The sequence below is a fragment of the Crotalus tigris genome, unplaced genomic scaffold, assembly GCF_016545835.1.
Source record: "Crotalus tigris isolate CLP2741 ecotype Arizona unplaced genomic scaffold, ASM1654583v1 scf7180000024384.25900115:4084858, whole genome shotgun sequence".
NCBI lineage: Eukaryota > Metazoa > Chordata > Lepidosauria > Squamata > Viperidae > Crotalus > Crotalus tigris.
In genome coordinates this window covers 2,056,841-2,070,142 of record NW_024100554.1, presented here as the reverse complement: position 1 = coordinate 2,070,142, position 13,302 = coordinate 2,056,841, and the positions used below count along the sequence as shown (strand labels likewise).

General features: G+C 40.5%; 1 long non-coding RNA gene across 2 annotated transcripts in view; it reads right to left on the bottom strand.

Moving 5' to 3' along the window:
- The window catches only part of LOC120301492, a 64,723-nt gene that overhangs the window by 19,397 nt on the left and 32,024 nt on the right, over positions 1-13,302 (bottom strand). The gene's annotated exons all lie outside the window — the stretch shown is intronic.

The window sequence follows — 13,302 nt, the reverse complement described above, 5'->3', positions numbered from 1 at the left end:
CACCATACCTTGCAAAAGTGTAGGCAATCTTGTTTTCAGTAGGATTGATCTCTCAATGGACATCTCTAGCATTGTCCTTTAAGTTTTGATATCATATTGCCTAAGTCCTCTGTATGTCAATCAATAACTCCTTTGAAATGTAAATGTTCTAGAATTATAATTTTTCAAACACAGTCTTATCAGACCTTGCCAATTTCTATTCATTGCTCAAGTTCATTCTCTTTTTAAGAATGAAGATTTTAGTAAACTATACAGAGCAGATGATTAACATAATCTAACATAGTTAAATTGTAAGGTATGCATTTATTATTTTTCAACAAAAGGCTACTATCTCAAAATAAACTAGAAATAAAAATAGAAAATGGAGACCTCATGAAACCATCTTGTTCCAAAGGAATGCAAGATATGAGAATAATAGCTAGAACATGTACCTTGCTGGGAGGGAGGCAGAGGAGAAGAAGAACCAGCCCTCCTACTGGCAGATTTTAACAGAATTCTTTGAAATGGCAGGAATAGTTCAAGAACAGTACAGTTGTGATTTAAAAATAAGTTGTAGGCAGCTTTTCAACAAAATCTCTAGAATGTAGAAGTCTCAAGTATTATTGTGCATATAAAGAAGTGATGTTCACCAAATTAGTTACTCATATATGTTATATAATGTACTTTTCCAAAATGTATTCAATTTACTCTTTGTAAGGAGTATCGGTATCACCATTTATACAAAAGATTCCAGGGGACTCTTTATAAAATATGCCAATAAATAAATAAATAAAACATATCAAACAGCACAAAATCAAACTTTTTATTTCACACCATAAACTTCTGATATTTCTGGAATAGTTGGGGAACCAATTGTATAATCTCTTAGATTAGGGATATGTAGATTTTTTTATATAGAATAGTGGCCTAACGTCAAACCTGTAAAGGACTCTTCAAAAAATGGGCAGAACCGATCAAAACAAAGCTCAAATTTAATTTCAATGTAAACAATTAAAATTAAATTCAGTAAATAAGGTTTCTTCTTACAGATTTAATGATTTTGACTTTTCTGCCTGTCTCATTCAAGTTACAGTTTGGTGACAACATTTGAAGAAACTCTGATAATCACATTTAAAAAGTTAATGTATGTCATCCTGAAACTTCCAGTGTTTCTTGACCTGAGCTCGTTCCCCAGCGAGGAATTCTAGGAGTTGAAATCCATCTCTCTTAAAAGTAGCCAAGGTTTAGAATCACTGCTATAGGCTTATGTTCTATATCTCTACTCACGTAAGTTCAACAAAAATAACTATTGCAAGGACAGGGAGGAGGATGAGCTTCTATTAAACTAACATTTTTGAATTTGTGGGGACTTTTTAAAGCTCAGCATCATAATAGGGCCACTCTGAGTCATTGCTGGCCTGCTAAACAGATTTAGGATGATCCCTGGAGGTTTATAGGCATTTTTGTATGCATATGCACGTTTATTTATGTTTAATATTTATACCAAAATAGTAAATTATACTAGTTCATAAAATAGTCAATGAAGCCTTGAGCTAATCAGAAGCAAAACTCAAAAAGACAGTCGATAGCAAGCAATTTGTGTGGATTATGAAATTATAGTTAATTTATTTTATAATGTATAAAAATTAATTTTAAGAAACTCTCTTGAAATGCTTTTTTGTTTACTTCTTGCTCCTCAACTTAATATATCAAAGTGGGGTCCTTTGAATCCCAACTAGCATCTTGGGCTTTTTATTGAAACCTTTTTGCCTCTCCCAGCTCCTATAATGAAATCCACTGTTGTCACTGTTCAAATATGAGTTAATCTTCCTTTGATTTTTCAAATGAAGGTGCTGATTTCAATCTCAACTGTAATGTAAATAAAAGTTAAAAGTGAGGATGCCCAGCCTAAGATTAGGGGTCAGTGATGGTTATCTTCTACTTGCCTCTGTTCTTATGCATCAAGAGGCAGAATAAAAGAACAGACTATTAAGTCTATGCCTTGGAGCAGATACCTTGTTATGTAAAACAATGATTAAAACAATTCTAATCTTTTAATAAATCTGAATACAAAGTGCCAGGATATGATATGTAAAAATGTAAATCCATTTAAAAAAATCCATAAAAAGCATAAAAGGAGGAACATACAGGCAAAATCCATTCATCATTCATTGCTTTTTTTTAAGGGATTATTTTCTTCCCAATTTATGAGTCTGGTTTCATTTTGTTTGGAAGTATTTATATGGTAATCCAATGTGTTCTCTTTCTTCAACTGAACACATTTTAAAAACCTAACTATTGGAGTAAGCAAAATCCAGGTAATAAGATACCCTCTAGATGATTTTGATTATAGTTCCCATGATTCTGGTCCATAGATTATCACGATTGGGGCTGTATTCTGAAACATCTGGAGGACTGTCCCTGGTATTAGGGTTCTATGCTACAGCTTCCCCATTTTAGTTACTTAAATATCTACTCACATCAGCTATTCAAAGTCAACATGATGACATCTGGAGAACAACTGCCTAGAAAAGGCTGTCTTCCTCTTTCAGTACTTCTTCTGGGGTCTTTGAATCGTGGTGGTGCAATGATTAGAATGAAGTATTGCAGGCTAAATCACTGCTCACTGCCAGGAGTTTGATCTGACAGGCTCAAGATTGACTCAGCCTTCTGTCCTTCTGAGTTCAGTAAAATGAGGACCCAGATTCTTGGGAGCAATATGCTGACTCTGTAAACTGCTTAGAGAGGGCTGTAAAGCACTATGAAGTGGTATATAAATTTAAATGCTATTGCTAAATACTATTGTCCCAAAGAATTACATACAGGAGAAAATAGGTGGTGGGATTCAGCCAATTTGCACCACTTCGGTATAACTGGTAGCTAATTTTTTGTTGCCCAGGCCCAGAATTGACTTCCGGAAGCAGCATTCACACAGAGAACCAGTTGTTCACATATTTGAATCCCACCACTGATTCATTTGTTTATAAACCCCATACAAGTGTTCATAAATGCCTAACATAGATATAATACAAAGTGTATTTTAACTTGTTTTTAATTGTTTTTATTTATTTTTATTATGGCATATTACCCCTTTGAGCTACCAACCCCAAGACTTAATTCACCTTGATATGAAAGGCATGTTTTTATGGTTCTCTTATAAAGTGCCTTAAGAATAAGATGTATACAGATCATCTTCTCTTCTCTCCCGTATCCTCAGTATAGGTTTTGCATGATATTGCCTCTGCAAATAATCCCCCCCCCCAAAAAAAGACTGGTAAATATGATACCTAAAACAAGGTTTGTATGTTTGGCAGCAGAAAATTGAATGTCTCCCCAAGAGAGGTATAATGGAAAAAAAGAGCTATTTATTTATGCAGTCTAGGTCTTAATTACTGATGGACAATGTCAAAGTTTCTGTCCGCTCTTTTAGGTTCTTCTCCTTCAAACAGAATTTGGGGCTATCCACTGAAAAGTAGTAGATTTTAGGGCTAATTGACCATATATCATATTTATTAATATTTCTTGAGTAGAAACATGACATTGTTCCTCTGTTTCTGTTGCCCACTTGCTTTATTTATTTTTATAAATAACTCAAGGCTGTGAACATACCTAATATTCCTTCCTATTTTTCCCACAACAACCTTGCAAGGTGGGTTGGGCTGAGAGAACATGACTGGCCCAAGATCACCCAGCCAGTTTTTCATACCTAAAACAGGACTAGAACTCAATGGTTCTTAGTTTCTACACCAAACTAGCTGTCAAATATCACAAAACAATAGGCAGGGACCCCCATGGGGGTGTTAAAAAGTCATAATGACAGCTGCAGTCATGCAATTAAGTTCTGCCCTTTTTTTATGTGCATCACAGAGATGTCTTGATTTATCACCCTCCCATTTAAACTCCAGCAATGATAGTTTATCCTTCAGAAAATAATGCCACATCAGATGAATACTACCTCGAGGATTGAAGGACAGGTGAATCAATAAGGTTTGGGAAGGAATTCTTCCCAGCCTTGCTAAATACCAAGGCCTGTTGAATCTTTAGTAGTACATACCTAATGATTGCATAATGCCTCAAATGATTGTTTAACTTCCAGAGGCATTTTTGTGTCTCATTCTACTTTGCCAATTTCCCTCGCCTTTCATTATGCATACCTGAACAGTGCATGTTATATCATGATGCCTCTCAAGTGTTTTCTTCCATTTTTGCTTGTTTTTTTACAGATGCACTTCAAATCACCTTCTTAAAATAAGCAAGATATCACAGAAGAGAAACTTGGGAAGAAAATGAGAACTTCCGTGTTGCTCTTCCTACTGATATCCATAAAAATTGACGTCGGAAAGCTGAAATATTTCTTCATAGCATTTTTGGCATAGTTTATATTGCTGATGAAAATTGTATAATTTCTGGTAATCATCAACATGATTTCAGATTTTATAACTTTGTGCAAAGTTGACAGTTCAAACAATGAAAATACTGAAAGAATCTCATATGAGTCAAGGACAACCAATTGCCCAATCCATAACCAAATAGATCTCTAAGCTTATTGCTAAGCTAATTGAAAGGTAAAAGTTATTATATTCAAGTTCATACACGTTATGCAAAATAGCTACAAGCACACACAGACCTTATGTGTTATATTAGTTCAAACAAAATGCAATTAACTGAGAATTATAACTGTAAACATAACCACAGGAATGAATTTATTTCACTTAGCAGGATATACAGGAATCACCAAAAAAGCTAATTTACAGTTCTCCACATATTTTCTGAGATCATGTCCTATTGAAACTTAATATCTGCTTCTGCATACATATGAATGCTACAAAAAGTATTTCTTACTTATTTATGATCACTTAGTTATCATCTAACTTATTTATGATGCATTAGAACTAAGAGCACAGTTATAAATTGAAAAACTCATGCAACCTATGCAAACTAATTTACTTCTAGTATAATATAGTAATCATGCAATAATAACATACAACCTCGTGCGAGCATAGTGCCCACACTACTTAATGCCAGGTATTTTCCTGCTTCTATCAGTCTCAATGTTCTCTCTCCTGTATGTACAGGAATGTTCTTTGTTAACTCTGTTTTGCCAGTAGAGTTACAAAATCTTCTAAATACTTAGGAGATCTTCTGGCTCTCTGTGACCTCCTTACTTCTGGGTACCTGCCAAGTGCCCCTTGACTGAGGGGTGATGCATACCTGTCCCCCCTGTTATACCCTGGTGATTCCCAAGGACTGTGCTCCAATGCCTGGCCTGCTTGCTTGCCCACCGGGCTCGTCAGGCCAGGGCTTCTTTCTTTGTTTGACCTGGTTGTCCTGCCTAGCTGCAGGCTCTCTGACCCCTTTAAGTGACTGTCACTGTTGGGCAATTCTGTAGAACCTCCCAGGTCCGTCCCAGACCTGTCAGGAGGTTGTCTGTCCCCTTGTTCGCGTTCTGTCCCCGGGCTTGTGGGGTTTTCAGTACTGTCCCAAAACTCAGTTGTCCCCTGAGTGAAGTCAGGGGTGTGGTAGTCGGGATTTGGTTCCTCGACCACCTCCCTGTGTACTTGCCCCCTTCTAGGGACAGGGTTAGTGTCGGGCCAACTAGAGGGAATGTGTGCCAGCTCTCTTGCAGGGTGTGGTTTGTTTGGACGCTCCCGGATATCCTCCCTGACTGGAGTACTGAGTGATGCGGGTGAGTAGTGATTATGCCCCCGGGGTGACTCCCTGGCTGGAGTAGGCACTGATGCCTGAGTTCTAGTTGGGCTCCGTGAATTCCTGTTTGGAGCACTTGCGGAATTTTGAGATGAGCTGTCTGTAGCTTCCTCATTAATGATGGGCAGCAGCCTGTACTCTTCCCTTTGCCCAAAGGGGTCCCCCTCCCCCCCTGGAAAAGACCCAGGAGTCTCAGTGGGAAGGTCCCGTCTAGGGCGGAGCTGGTCGATGTGTCGACGCAGGACACGACCATTGTCCAGGGGCACCTCATAAGACAGAGGACCTGTGACCCTGGATACAGCAGCGGGGACCCATGAATGACCAGGCCCGTAATTACGAGTCCAAACCGGGGCACCCACAAGCAGTTGTCTAGGTGCCCTGGGGTGTGTGATAGAAGAAGGCAGTCTGTCCGGATGCAACCAGTCAAGCTTGGTAGTCAGTTTGCACCCCCAACGAAGTTCAGCTGGGCTCCTCCCCATAGAAGTGGACGGTGTAGTGCGATAAGAAAGGAGGAAGTCAGCCAACCTGTGATGCCAGTCTCCGTAGGTAATTTTCTTCAAGGCGTCCTTGGTGATGCGAACCACGCGCTCAGCCATACCATTGGTGGACGGGTGGAAAGGCGCAGAGGTGGCATGACGAATCATGTTGGCCTGTAAGAAAGCTTGGAATTCAGAAGAAGTGAATTGAGGGCTGTTGTCCGACACGAGGACGTCTGGAAGCCCGTGTGCAGCAAAAATCCCCCTCAGTAATTGAATAGTCTTTGCAGTGGTGGTGGAAGAGACAGGTACAACCTCAAGCCATTTTGAATGGCTGTCAACTAGGACCAAGAAGAATTGGCCCTGAAAGGGCCCAGCGTAGTCAATGTGCACCCTAGACCATGGAGACTGTGTTTCTTCCCATCTATGTACAGGAGCTTGGGGCATTTCGGGGCGCGAGCGTTGACACAGGTGGCATGCATGCACCTTAGCTTCAATGTCTCTATCTAACCCAGGCCACCACAAATGGCTGCGCGCAAGCGCCTTCATGCGTACAATGCCAGGATGACCCTCGTGGAGGGAACCTAAGACCCTAGTCCTCATTGAGGTAGGAATGACAACTCTGCTTCCCCAAAGCAGGCAACCCTGGAAGGTGGACAACTCGTTCCTTTTGGACCAGAAACTCTGAAACTCAGTACCAGGACAGCTCTCTGGCCATCCAGATAAAACCCACAAAAGGACACGTGAAAATGTGTGATCTGTGGCTGATTCAGCAGCCACATCCCTGGCATTTAAAGGGGACTCCGGCAAAGCCTGAATGGAGAGAAGATTGATAGTTGGTGCAGGGTCAGCTTCTATTACCGGCAGGGTAACCTACTGAGGCCATCAGCATGGCCCATTTCCTTCCCAGGTTTGTGAAGTAAGGAGAAATCATAAGCAGACAGAAAGATAGACCATCTTAGCATTCTGGGGGAGATGACTTGGGGAGTTTGCTTACCTGTGGTAAACAGTCCCAACAAAGGCTTATGGTCAGTGAAGACCATGAAATGCCTGCCGTATAAAAAATCATGGAATTTTTAAATTCCAGCAACAACAGCTAAAGCCTCCCTGTCTATCTGAGCATAATTACGCTCAGCAGGAGACAAGGTTCTGGAGTAATATGCAACAGGAACCTGAGTTCCATCTGATCTGAGGTGGCTTAGTACAGCTCCTACCCCATAAAGAGAAGCATCACAAGCGATGCACACAGGAAGGGATTCATTGAAATGTGCGAGTACACTGTTAGAAGTGAGTAAGGCCTTGACCTCATTGAAACTTGCTTCGTGTTTTTGTGACCACTGCCACACTGCCTGTTTGTCCAATAACCTGTGAAGAGGCTCAGCTACACTAGGCTTATGTGGGAGAAAGGAATTATAGAAATTCAGAAGGCCCAGAAAAGCCTGTAGTTCGGCCTTAGACTTCGGCCTAGGAGCATGCATAATGGCTTTCAGTTTGGATTCAGCAGGGTGAATCCCAGTAGCATCAATTTTGAATCCCAGAAAATCAGTAGAAGGCACCCCAATTTTACATTTGTCCTTCTTAAGTTTGAGGCCCGTTTTCCTGAACCTTAGCAGAACAGCCCTTAATCTCTCAGCTAAATTGTGTGTAGAGTCTCCTGCAATTAAGACATCATCAAAATAGGGGCAGACCCCCGGTATACCCCGTAGTGTGTTTTCCATTAGGCTTTGGAAAATTCCAGGAGCGACATTTACTCCAAATTGTAACCTCTTTACCTTGAATGCTCCTCTATGGGTCACAATGGTCTGAGCTACAGCAGCATCATCATCAACAGGCAGCTGTTGATACGCCTGAGTTAGGTCAAGCTTTGCAAAAACACGCCCCCCCTTGAGGGAGGCCAGAATATGACTGACCACAGGAACAGGATAGGCATGTTGCTGCAATGCCTTATTCAGAGTGCATTTGTAATCAGCACAGATGCGAATGTCCCCATTTGCCTTGAGAGGCGTGACAATGGGGGTTTCCCAGGGACTGGAGTCGACAGGTTCTAGGACTCCTTGCTGAATCAATTTGTCCAACTCAGCGTCAATTTTACTTTTTAAAGCAAAAGGGACCCTTCTTGCTTTAATTCTAATGGGAGTGACGGAGGGGTCTAACTTTAATGACACAGGGGGTCCTTTGTATGTGCCCAGCTGGGGGCTGAAAACATCTGCAAATTCTTTGCAGACTTCTTGTAGGTCGAGTGTTTGCAGACTATTGAGCCCTGTGACGTGTATTCCCAAGGCCTCAAACCAATCGAGTCCTATGAGACTCGTTCGTTCACCCCCTACTACTATTAGGTCTAGTGGACCTTCAAAATCCTTATACTGTACGTTAAGGGTGGCCTCCCCCTTAACACACACTCTGGAGTTTTGAAAGTCTGTTAACACAATGTCAGAAGGCCTCAACTTGGCCTGAATTCCGCTGCCAGAACAAATCTTCCTAAACGTCTGCATGGAAATGATCGAAAGTGCAGACCCCGTATCCAGTTCCATAGCCAATGGAACCCCTTGTAGCTTCACCTTAAGTGACAGCTTTTTCTTAATGGGCTTGTGTGTGCCTGTCCTATAGATGCTTCTACGCGAAGCGCAAAACCCCACCCTATTTTGGCTGAGAACCCTGGTACCTCTCAGGCGCAATTCTTCTTGAGGTTGTATCTTCTGACGGCCCAGACACACAGCTGCAATGTGACCTTGTTTCCTGCACGCCCTGCAGATAGCGGAGCGGAACTTGCAGTCGGTTCTCTTGTGGCGACCTCCACAACCGAGGCACTTGGGAAGAGCTGAAGGGCTTCCTTTCTGTTTTCCTTCCTTCGTGGGGTAGAGACGGTCTACTTCATCGTCAGGATCCTCCTCTGAGTTCCTTTGGACTCCTTCCTGGTGCACGGACGCAGTATCTGGAGTGCTTCTGATCGGCCGCATGTTCTTGATGGCGCCGCCTGCTGCCTCTTCTGCAGTAACCTCTCTCAAGGCATCTTGGAATGATAAGTCTTCTTTGGCAAAAAGTCTTTGCTGCAATTCTCTATGCCTTAGTCCACATACAAATCTATCTCTCAGCCGTTCTTCGAGGTCCTTGAACTCGCAGTGTTTAGCGGCTTTTCTCAGCGCGGCAATATATTCCTTGGCTGATTCTCCGGGTCGTTGATCCCTCTGTTCGAAGGTGTGGCACCACACGATGACGGACATCTTGGGCTGGAAGTGCTCCTTTAGTAGCTTTTTGAGATCTGCGTAGCTGACAGATTCTAGGGGTGCAGGTGCTGCTATGTTCTCAGCGATTTCGAATGCGTCTTGACTGCAAACGCACAGCAGGGTGGCAGCCTTTAAACTATCTTCCCTCACTAGATTTACTTTGAGATAGTTTTCCACCCTGGCTACGTAGGACTCCCATCTCTCCGGATGTGAGACGTCGAATTCCGAAAGCCTTCCAATTTTTGCCATTTTGTAGAAAGGAAGGGTCTATCAGCCAGCCTACCCCCGATGCTCGCTGGATTGGCGGGTAGCTGCTGAGTCAACGCCGTTCCTGCCGCTCAGGACTCACTCGGGTAAGCTTACACCTTTCTTCTGTCGATGTAAGGCATCCCACCTTCGTCGCCAGTGTTGCGTCCTTCGCGAAATGGCAATGACACGAGAGGCAGTTGTAGTTCTCAGGAACCGCTTTATTCAGTTCAGCATACTGGTTACAAGACGCCGACGACGCCCAAAACTCCCGGCCTCTTATATAGGCCATTCCCGGGTCATCTGCAACTTTTGGCGCGCCAGCACTTGCGCATGCGCACAAGTACTGGCGACAGCCTGTCTGGTCCCGGGCAGCTTGCACCTGCCAGGGACCGCTTGCAATGCCCCGAGCCTGCTTCCACAGGCTCAGGACATAACAATAGTATAGTTAGTATACAGTATATAGTATAGTATAGTATAGTATAGTATAGTATAGTATAGTATAGTACAGTACAGTACAGTACAGTACAGTACAGTAGATGTAAATCAATTGTGCATAGGTTGCATGAGTCTTTCAATTTACACCTGTGTTCTTAGGTTCTAATGCATCATAAATGATATTTATATATTATGTATATGCTGCTATGGCTTTAGGGTTCCCAAGAAGTTCCTTCCTACTCCCTAAGACCTTGTTTCATTGTGACAGGAGAAATTCAGGGAAGGAGAATAATGCACTGTTCTAATGGGATGATCTGTGAAGTCTGGGCAGCCGAGAGAATCAAATTGCAGATAATACTGAAACTTATAAGGAATTTTTGCAGTGGATTTCATCTAGTATATGTAGTCCTCGATTTACAACAGCTCATTTAATGACCGTTTGACATTACAAAGGCACCTGAAAAAAGTGCTTATAACCATTTTTCACACTTACGACCAGTGGTGGGATTCAGCCAGTTCACACCAGTTCGGCAGAACCGGTAGCTAATTTTTTGTTGCCCAGGCCCAGAATGGACTTCTGGAAGTGGCATCCACATAGAGAACCGGTTGCTCCCATATTTGACTCCCACCACTGCTTACGACTGTTGCAGCATCTCCATGATCATGTGATCAAAATTCAGACGCTTGGCAATTGACTCATATTTATGACGCTTGCAGTGTCATAAGATCTGCAAGGTCATGAGATCAACTTTTGCAACCTTCTGAGAAGCAAAGTCAATGGGGAAGCCAGATTCACTCAACATATTACTAACTTAAGAACTGCAGTGATTCACTTAACAACTGTGGCAAGAAAAATCATAGAATGGAACAAAACTTACTTAACAAATGTCTTGCTTAGCAACAGAAATTTCAGGTTCAATAAATCATAACTCAAGAACTATCATTCTGGCCTATTACCTATTTCTCTGAATCCTGTAAAAGCTGAATATATGTCTTTCTTTGCACCATAAATTTGCATTTTCCTGCATTAGTGCCAGGGCTTTACAGACAGATCCTGCTCTCTTCTGTTCAATCAATATATGTGGGCCATCAATATAATATGATTAGACTTCACCAAAATATATGTCAAAATATTAGAAACACACCACTTTTTTTATATCATGCCACTGAAAGCACACTATTTATATAAAACAGTCAACAGTTTTCCTGACAATATTTAAATTTAAATATAAATATTTAAAACATATTTAAATTTAAATATATAGATCTTTTACAGTAGAGAGAAGAGGAAATCTATTCAATGGTACCTTAAAACTCATTGAATTTTGTACTCAATGCATTTTGATGTGAAAATGTTGTCCCAGTACTTTTGTTTGGTACTCAACACACAAGCTAGAACTTGTCAGTGTTGGCTGCTTTGTGACTCACCACATTATTCTTGTGGGGAAAAATTGTTCGGTACTCAGCATTTTTGGTACCTATCACACCTCCCAGAATCAATAACGATGAGTACCAAGGTACCACTATATTATAATAGGTTGGATTCTTACTGTTTCATGTTACAGCAGACTGAGTAAAATCAATGGAACATAGTGGATGTATTCATTCAGTTTTATCAAGTCTATTGTAAATACAGCCAACTTAGATATATCCAACTTAGATATGTAAGTTAGATATATAAATGTACTACTATGAGAGTCTAATGTACTGTAATTTATATCATTTTAATCAAAAGGCTTAGCATTTCTTTTAAATTTTTAAAATTCTAAAACAACAATTACCATTCTAGCAGTTAGATTATATACTGTATCAATAGCATTATTCCAATATTGGAACGGCAGAGCTTTGGCATGATAGCTTAATAAATGTAAAGAAAAAGATGTTCTTGAATCTGATTTCTGATGTCTATGACGTTTTCTTGGATATGGTATTGAAATGGTTAGCTACTACTTCTTCATATTCCCTCTCTAGCCTATAACCTGAGATTTCCTGTTTTCTGTCTGCCAACCATAGGCAAGTGTGGGACTACCTTACTAAGACAATAAATGTTAGTACTAGCTGAATACTAGACTATTGCCTACAATTAAATTAATTGTGATCCAATTCAATTATCTCCTTGTGATATTTTAGATATAGTTACACATATCCCAATCAGGTCAGTGGAAACAGAGCCAACAAGACCAAAATATTTGTTTGCTTAACTGGAAGTTTCTGTTCACCTTGTTGGTTAGTTTGAGTTTGTAGGATGCCGTGGATCAAGAAATAACTATTTGAGTTTCACTTTGTTGGATGAATTAACACTACAAGAATACCTTTCTTTCAGCTTCCTAAGATCAACTGACCTTCAACTGCATGAAGATTGAATGTTCTTTAAATAATTATCCTGGGACAGAGTAATCATGAGAAGTTTCTATGGCTTGTGTTCTTAGTGATGTACAACTGGATTTTAACACTAAAAGATATAATTGTTTAATCTATTGACACATAAAGGATCAAGCTTTCTTCTTATTGTTTCTTTTAATTCCACCATGGCTAGAAAGAATGAGATATCTTGACAATTACTTGGGTCCAGTGAGGACGAAATAAGAATATTTAAGCATTAAATGTCTAAACAGCAAATGAATTTTTCCATTACTCAATCTTTTTAGGTATTATGCACATGTTCTTCTTGACTTAATGTGTTTTTCTTCAGGATAATTTAGTTACTATTGTCTGGAGCAACTATTCATATAAATATGATACAATTATGGCTTTTCTAAACTCTTCTTTTAATGATATTTATCCAAGGAACAAAGTGCACCTCTTGCTAGTTTTGCACATTAGGGTCCCAATCAACCCACAGAAGATACCAATAGTGGCAGCTGGAAACTTGTGCAGTGACAGAACTCAGTATCGGGAGGCTAAGACAAAACTCCATAGAACATCCTCAGAAGAAGGAAGGAATCCCTAATCTTTGGAATAGATAGAGCAGGAAAAAAAAAAAACAGAGGTGAAATCAACATGAACATGTTAAGATGGGAAAAATGGGCAGGGAAGAGTTCTGTTATTTTATTTGTTTAATAAAAACTCATTTTTCTCGCTTTTCTTATTGGGAATATGAAGAAAACTAGCTTACATGAATTATTTGTGTGTGTGTGTGTGTGTGTGTGTGTGTATGTGTGTGTATGTGTGTAATGTCTTTACCACAAAGTTAAAGTCTAGTTTATATCCATTATCTCATTATCAGTGACATG